Source organism: Echinops telfairi, unplaced genomic scaffold (assembly GCF_000313985.2).
Source record: "Echinops telfairi isolate 266 unplaced genomic scaffold, ASM31398v2 ScPeMD7_7469;HRSCAF=8507_1, whole genome shotgun sequence".
NCBI lineage: Eukaryota > Metazoa > Chordata > Mammalia > Afrosoricida > Tenrecidae > Echinops > Echinops telfairi.
In genome coordinates this window covers 9,964,405-9,972,407 of record NW_022111373.1, presented here as the reverse complement: position 1 = coordinate 9,972,407, position 8,003 = coordinate 9,964,405, and the positions used below count along the sequence as shown (strand labels likewise).

At 41.7% G+C, this 8,003-nt stretch overlaps 1 pseudogene; it reads left to right on the top strand.

The window, feature by feature from the left end:
- Nucleotides 1-7,544, top strand: part of LOC101655920 — a 44,521-nt pseudogene extending 36,977 nt beyond the window's left edge.
- Nucleotides 7,545-8,003: the final 459 nt, after the last annotated feature.

Genomic DNA, 8,003 nt, shown 5'->3' with positions numbered 1-8,003 from the left:
TCGACACCTCGTGGTTGCATAGGCTGGTGTGCTTCTTCCATGTGGGCTTTGTTGCTTCTGAGCTTGATGGCCGCTTGATTACCTTCAAGCCTTAATGTACAATTACTCTTTTATATGAAGTTCTTTCTTATAGACACATGAGTATCCATGAATTTGTTTCTCTAGGCAGCCCAGACTAACACACTCTCAAAGAGGTGAGTTGACAAATTATCTGCAACCATGGGCGAAAACAATAACAATTGTGAGTGTGACACGGGATTGGGCCATATTTTGTTCTCATGTACATTGGGTCATTGCCAGTCTGAACTAATTCAATAGCACCTAAAAAATGACAACCCAATATTTAATATTAAACCAAACCCATTGCCACTGAGTGGATTCTGACTCATAGGAATCCTATCAAATGTTTCTGAGATTATAATCTTTATGGGAAGGAGCAGGCAGCCTCATCTCTCTCCCAAGGAATGGCTGGTGGGTTTGAACTGCCAACTGTGTTCATAGTGTGAGGTTAAAATCTGTATTCCTGACTATTAGCTCTAAGCAAATGAATTTGTGTCATCATAAAACACAGAGCTAATCATACAAGATAAAGAACATTCAGATGTAGCTTTATAAAATATTCAATACCACACAAGTCAAATAAATGGATAGCAACACTCCAAAGTGTCTATACTTGATTATTTATTGATTGCGACAGGTATGTTTTTTGTGCCAACCTGGCCAATGAACACATGTGGGATTAAAGGCAAAAAGATAAATGGCTCAGTGAGCCTTGCCTTTCTTGTCTCTTGCTCTTTGATAATCGGACCAGTGTGCGGCTGCCTTAGCCGGTTCTCTGCCCCAACTTGCAAGCCATACTACCTGTGGGACACCTATGTACTGTGGTCATGGACTGTGTCACTGTAGTTTGAGGTTCCTCCAAAGACCTGCATCACCATGCTACTGGAGTATACATCGCTTGAGCTGGAGACTGTTGGACTTTGTCATCTGGTTGACTATTAGTGACCTGTCTTGCTGTTTGCTGCTGGTGACTGGATTGCCTGAATTACTCTACAGAGGATTCAGGTGTCTACTTCCTTGACTTGTACCCGGTGGCCCTCAAGACTTGAAGGACTGCCAGTTTATTAGCTGTCTCACGGAAGTGAGTTGCACTGAGCTATTTGTAATGCTCTATAGACTAAATAGCTGTTTATTTTGTATTTTATATATATAATCATAAGTGTCCTGGTTTTGTTTCTCTAGAGAACTCTGTCTAACGTATTGATAAAATGGAACCTAGTCAATCATAGAATGTAAACCATCTGATGCAGTCTAGCAAATAAAAATACATTAAAAGCAAAGCATTTTTTATAGGGACTTCTGGAAAACTTGTCACATGATGAGTTAAACTTCACCATGTCCATAATTTAGTTATTTTGATTTTACGAGTAAGAAAACTTAAGAGAGGTATGTAGACCTTATTAGAGTGAGTGTATCTGGCACAGGCACATAGCTACGTAGCTCAATGATGCAGAAGGATGAAAGAGGATGCAGGAAGATCACAGGGAGGTGGGTGCAGAGTCAAATGGATCCAAGGTCAGTGGAAACATGGCAGGGCACCAATAGTTCTCAGGGTCAGGTAGCCTACTTGGGGCCTCCCTGGGAGGCAGACACAGAGTCCTAACAAGCAGGAAGGAAACAGAGCAAAAAGAGAAGGGAGGGATCCCCAGTGACTCTCTTCTAAAAAGGAGGAATCATCAGGCCGTGACCTGATTGACAGGTGGGGTCCTACCCCAACACAAGTGCAGGTTGACATAAAATCTGCCATAGTCCATGGAGGAAAAATGACAATCAGGTACCCAAGAGCCTCCAGCACACAGCAATCACATTCAGAAGAAAAATCTGCTCATGCTGTATCCAGAAATGTATGTCCAAAGTAAAATAATTTGCAGAAATATTTGAAAGACATGTGAAATGAGGTTCATCAGACGGTTAGAAAAAGATAGCCAAAGTGACTTACGGAAGCATCCAATCTTATCGTCACCAAATTATGCTTATGAATTATAAAAGCACAAAAGAAAATCTGGCTTATCTCCTTCCAAAGTATTACTGTTAAGCGAATAAATGATCTGTGGATGCCATGCTCCGCAAGGCACATGGCAGTGACATGACAGTAGAATGATTGCCTTTCCCACAGTACTTGCTTTGTTCTTTTAACAGAAAATAAACCGACTATGTAAGGAAGAAAAGCAGGCAACCCCAAGAAAAAGCATTTGTCCTTACTTTTGCACAAATTGATAAAAGAAAATGACACTTTAAGTATTTTATCATCGCATAACATTATAGGACTTTATTATCTTTGAAAAATGAAGTCACTAATAGTATTAAATAGTCTGCCAAACAATTAATTCTCAATATTGCTTTTTGCACAACTAATTACTTATTTTGTTTCTCACACTAATCGACTTGGCCTTGTGTCGTGTGGGGTGGATTATATTCAACTTGGTAGACAGTGTTGACCAAGTGTTTTAAGCAAGAGGTGACATTGCAGTAACCCTCTAAGTAAGACAACATACACTCCTGCGCATTTGCTTATTTGGCACTGCACTGTGGGACTAAAAGCCAAGCATTTAATGGCAACAAACAAGGAGGAATGTCAGGCAAGGACATAAAACAATAAATTCGTCCGTGCTAAATAACAGAGAACATCCTGCAATTGTTTCTTTGGTTTTGCTGATGAATAAAACTGATGGTAAAGTTCTTGTTCTGAATAATCTGCTACTGAAATCCCTTTATCTATGGTTGGGGAGAGCAGTGAATTGGCCTTGTTCATGCTCTGTAATTAAGAAAAACAACGGATCTCTTTAAAATTATCTTCCCCTGATTTCAAAGCCTCCTGTTGTAATTGATGTTCACTGTATATTGCCTCTGCAATTAACCAGCAGTGTTTATCTATTTTTTTTCCTCTTATCCGACTTAAAATTCTCCCTGGGACCAAAGCCTACCCCACCCCCACCACACACACACCACAAAAATCAGCTACCTGAAAATATGGTTGAACATTCAGAAATGAGTTAGTCAAGCCGGTTTAGTTTAAAGACCCGATATTTCATGTTCTTTTTGTCTTTAAGCTTGTGTGTTTTAAACACTGTGGCAGTGAGGGGACTTGGGTTGCCAGATTTCTTCCTCTGAGAGAAGCGGATGCTGCAAAAGTTTTTCCTGCTTCAACATTGTGCCTTGCTCCTACCCAGGAGAGCATCGCCCAACTCTTGGCATTTACATGAAAAAAAAAGCTTTCTTAATAGTGAATTCTTCTTCCAAAATCTCCACTCAAAATGTCAGTGGTTTGTGAGAGATCAATAGCCCAGGAAGTCTTTTCGATCGTCAACAATAGCGAATGGTTGCCCCATAGGGCAAGAGCATAATTCTTGCTCTTCCACAAGGACATGCAGCACCAGGAAATAATGATACCCAATGTGTAATCAAGAAAAAATAACAGGCAGCAAATCCTCCATTAAGAGTTTAGGTTTTATTCCAATTAGCCACTTGTATTGTGCAGACATATATTTTCTGATAGTTTCTATGCAAAGTTCAGCCCTGTTAAATACATAAAATAATCATGTAAATAATTCATTGTTTTGTTGAAGCACATGATGCTAGATAGGACAATCCGGTAGCCATAAACAGAAGCTGGCAACCCCAGAAGCACAAAAAGAAGCTATGATGTGGAGATAAGGGTTTTTCTGCAGCGCCAGGGCACAGAGTAGGGCTGGGCTTTGTGAAGAACTGAAGGACCTTCCACGCTCTCCTTCTGATCCCTCAGCGTCTGTATCTCAGCAAATACTGTTTTACTCTGCTCCTGTTCTCTGCAGATGCCTTTCCGAAAGATCTGGCAGACAGTCGCTGCTTCACACCTTTTGTGCATATACTTTGCAAATTGCAACCACGTTCAGGAAACTTTCTGCGCCTAATTCCAATTTCAAATTTCACAGAAAAATAGTTCATCCTCCAGCATGCATAATTAATGCTTATCCATCAGATTTGCACCTCGCCGCTGCAAAGGGGAGGCTATGAACTACGGATTTAATCGTTAAAGCCGTGTATTAATGACGGAGTATGCAATAAGCACGATCCTAAACACTCAGAGAAAACAAAAAAGACCCAGCGCTCTAGAAAGGTAGCACTAAAAGTGGATTCCATTCCCCACAGACATGCGGAACCCACAACCAGTTCTTAGCGCCAGAAGCGCTCCTGATCCCCATCACCCACCTTCCACAGAGAAGCAGCAGGATAGCTGGTTTGGAGAAGCTCCCCCTCCCCCCAACCGCTCTTGCAGCACTAGAAAACACTGAAGGGAGCCAGCCCAGCCTCAAGAGAGAGACCCAGCAAAATAACATCCCACAACTCTAAAAATTGAGGTGTCATTGGACTCAAGAACAAAAGTAGACCAGAACCTGCATAATAAATCTAAAAAGAGTGGCAGCCACAAAAAAGATAAATAAATAGGGCCAGGAGATTGCTAACATAATAAAGAAAGTACCGATGTACAGTTGGAAATCATCCATCATGTCAAAACTTGGAGAAATCACTATTTAAATAAGAAAATACAATTAACTGATAGCAGCACTGAGATGAATTAGGTGTTAGAAATATCTGATAAGGATTTTAAAGCAATGATCACAAAAACACTTCAACAAAGAACTATAAAATCTCTTTAAACAAAGGAAAATGTAAAAAGCCTCAATGAAATATGAAGAACCAAATATAATCTCAAAGAAGAGAAAAATTGTATTGAACTGAGTAGGTTCAATTGTAGAGTGGTGATGACAGAGGACAGAATCGGTGAACTTAAAGCCAGATCAATAAAATTTGCTAATTCTGAACAACACAGGAAAAAACACTTTAGATTAAAATGAACAGAGCCTCAAGGACCCAAGGAATTATAACTATAGATACCATATTAATATGACCAATGTGCAGAAAGAGCAAAGCAGGAAAGTGGGGTTGGAAGAGCATTTTAAAAACCATGAGATGACTTTCCAAATTTGATGAAAAGCATAAACCCACAGACATCAGAAGCTGAGCAAACCCCAAACAGGGTACACACAGAGAAACACACCAACATACCTGATTGTTAAACTTCTAAAAACGAAAGACATAGTAAAAATCTTAAAGGCACTCAGATACAGTGATATTTTAGGTGAGGGACTAATCTCTAAACTTTATAGAAAACGTTAACATCTCAACTAGAAAAAGGCAAATGGTCCAACTGAAAAACGGGAAGAGGCCGTGAGCAGTCATTTCACCCAAGAACTCATTCAGGCAGACAACAAAGTATGAAGAAATAGACTCCAATCACTAGTCAGGAAACTGAAGCCCATTGGTAGTAAGTCTATTTTGACTCAGACCAAAATAGTTGCTAAGACTCTAAGTCATTGCAGGAGCAAACAGCCACATCATTCTCCCAGGAAGCAGCTGGTGGGTTTGAAGTGCTAAGTGTGCACTTAGCAGACCAATTCATAACCTATGGAACCACCAGTACCCTTCCAAAAACCACCACTGTCATCGAGGCAATGCCAGCTCATAGTCAATTCCAACCCAATAGGATAGAACAAAGTAAGACTGCTCCTTGGTGTTTCGGATACTTTACATTGTTACCAATGCAGACAGCTTCATCTTTTTCTCAAGGATCAACTGGGGGGCTCAAGCTGCTGACCTTGAGTTCAGCAGCTCTGTGCATAGCCCACTATGCCACCACAGCTCCTTTCTATGACCCGTCAGAGAGAGGCAACCCAAACAACCAGGAGACATCATCTCACCCCAGCATTGAGAGCAAAGGTCAAAAGAAAACAGAAAACAGTAAAATGGTAGTGAGGCTGTGGAGAGACTAGAACCCTCCTATACTGCTGGTGAGACTGTAAAAGCTTGTCTTTGAAAAAAATCATCTAAGAGCGATGTCAGCTAAGTCCACATGGAAGAAGCCTGCCAGCCTATGTGATTCCAGGATTGTAAATAAAATCCAAGATCAAAGGAAGGAATTGGATTATAATTTAAATTCTGGAAATCCAGTTTGCAGAAGGCTATGGATGACAATGAAACCCAAAATCCATTTACAGAATCTGCCTTCCCTTCCCATAGTCTGGGGATTAAACCTCCATTAAACTCCCTTGGACCACTGTCGAGAGACATGAATAGCCTGGCCCTCAGACAGAGTGCCTCGGAAAGTAGATCAGTGCAGACATAGTTAGGTTTAAATTTAACATGGCTTGTTTTCCCTTTTGACAAATTCTTTTTTTTTAAATCAATTTATTGGGGCTCATACAATTCATCACAATACATAGATCAATTGTGTAAAGCACATCTATACATTTGTTGCCCTCATTATTCCTAAAATTCGCTTGCCTCTTGGGTTCCCGGAATCAGCTCATTTTCCTTCCTATGCCATCCAGAAGGGGACTTCACCGAGCTTGGGGTACCTTTGGAAAATAAGGAGGATGCCGAATATGAATATGAAGTAACTGAAGAAGGGCTAGGTTATGTCCCTGTCTTGTCTCAGAGAGTGACCAGATGACGGAACAGAATAAGGGCTTGAGAACTAACAGGAAATGTGATTTGGATGAAATAGATGGTCCTGGAGCTGAAGGTCCCTCAAGTCCACAATCCAGAGTGAATAAAATGTCTTGTGAACCTACTCAACAGGTGAAGTCGTGTAAGAATGGTGAAGTCACCAGTCAGCACTGTGAGGTTTGGCATCCTGACTTGACTGCTCTTTAGCCCAAGGAGAAGACCACAGGGGCTCTTTTTTCCCTCCCCCGCCCCCCAAATATGTAGAGTTTCATCATAGGGATCTGAAAGCCTCCAACATTTCTTTATGTTAGAACAACAGTGCTGTGTCAAATTCTGAAGCTGAAAACACAGATGCAGGAAAACCAAGTCGCTGTTCTGAATGTGAAAAAGCCGAACCACGAGGGGTGCTGGAAGAAATGTGCAGAAATGGAGCAGGAACTACAGGATTTACAAGCCCAGCTTTATGAAGAATGGGCCCAGCAGCAAGTGACGGGGAGTGACCAGAGAGGACTTTCCAGGAAGAGGAACAGCATCTCCAGGATTTGGAGAAAGAGGACTTGAAGCAACAGCTGGCCCAGGCCCCGCAGGAGCACCAGGAATCTCATGGAAGCTCTAAATCGCAGCAGGAGGAGCTTTGAAGCAATCATTCGTGCCAAAAACAGAGAACTGGCACAGGCAAAGGAAGAGCAAAAGAAGGTGTGGGCACCGAGAGAGGGCGTTCTTAACCACATGAATTCTAGGCTCGAGAATGAGCGTCAGTCGATTATTTGCTCAGAATGCTTCATCGAGGCTGTCACACTGAACTGTGCTCCCTCTGTACTGATGAATTGATGAAACGGAGAAGCAAGTGGCCCAGTTGGCAGAAGGACATCGCATCCAAAATTCACTCCCTGGTTCAAGACAATTGCACTAGTAAAATGGTAGATAATCTGAGCTCCGAAGTGAGAGATGGACAAATTAATCTCATTAAGGAACAGCAGGTAAAGATCCTGTCCTAAAACCCATGGTCTAGAGCATGTGAAAGATTTCCAGGCCATGGAAGCCTGCAGGGGTTCTGGAAGGTTCTCTCTAGACGTGACTTGGGGTATTCTGAAGGTCAGCTTGAGGAGCCATGTGGGACGGAGGCTGAGTTGAATTCTGTCTGGCGTTGTTGATGCTGGCCAGCCCTGCTGCCACCACGTCTGAAGCACCCCCAGTATGCTTAGTGCCAGCTGCTTAAGCGTATTCAAAATCTGCTCCCCTCTATGTTCAATGGTTATTCAAGTCCTGTCATGTTGTTTATGTTTGTTGTTGTTATTATTAGTGTAGCTGTTAGTATTATTTCTTGGTGCTTTAGAAACATCTCCATTTTGTATAGGTTGGGTAGAACCTTACAGCTGCCCCTTCAAGTCAAGGTGGCCTCTATTTGAAGAGCAAGGAACAGCTCCTTGTGAAAACAAGATGCCATTTCCTGAAAA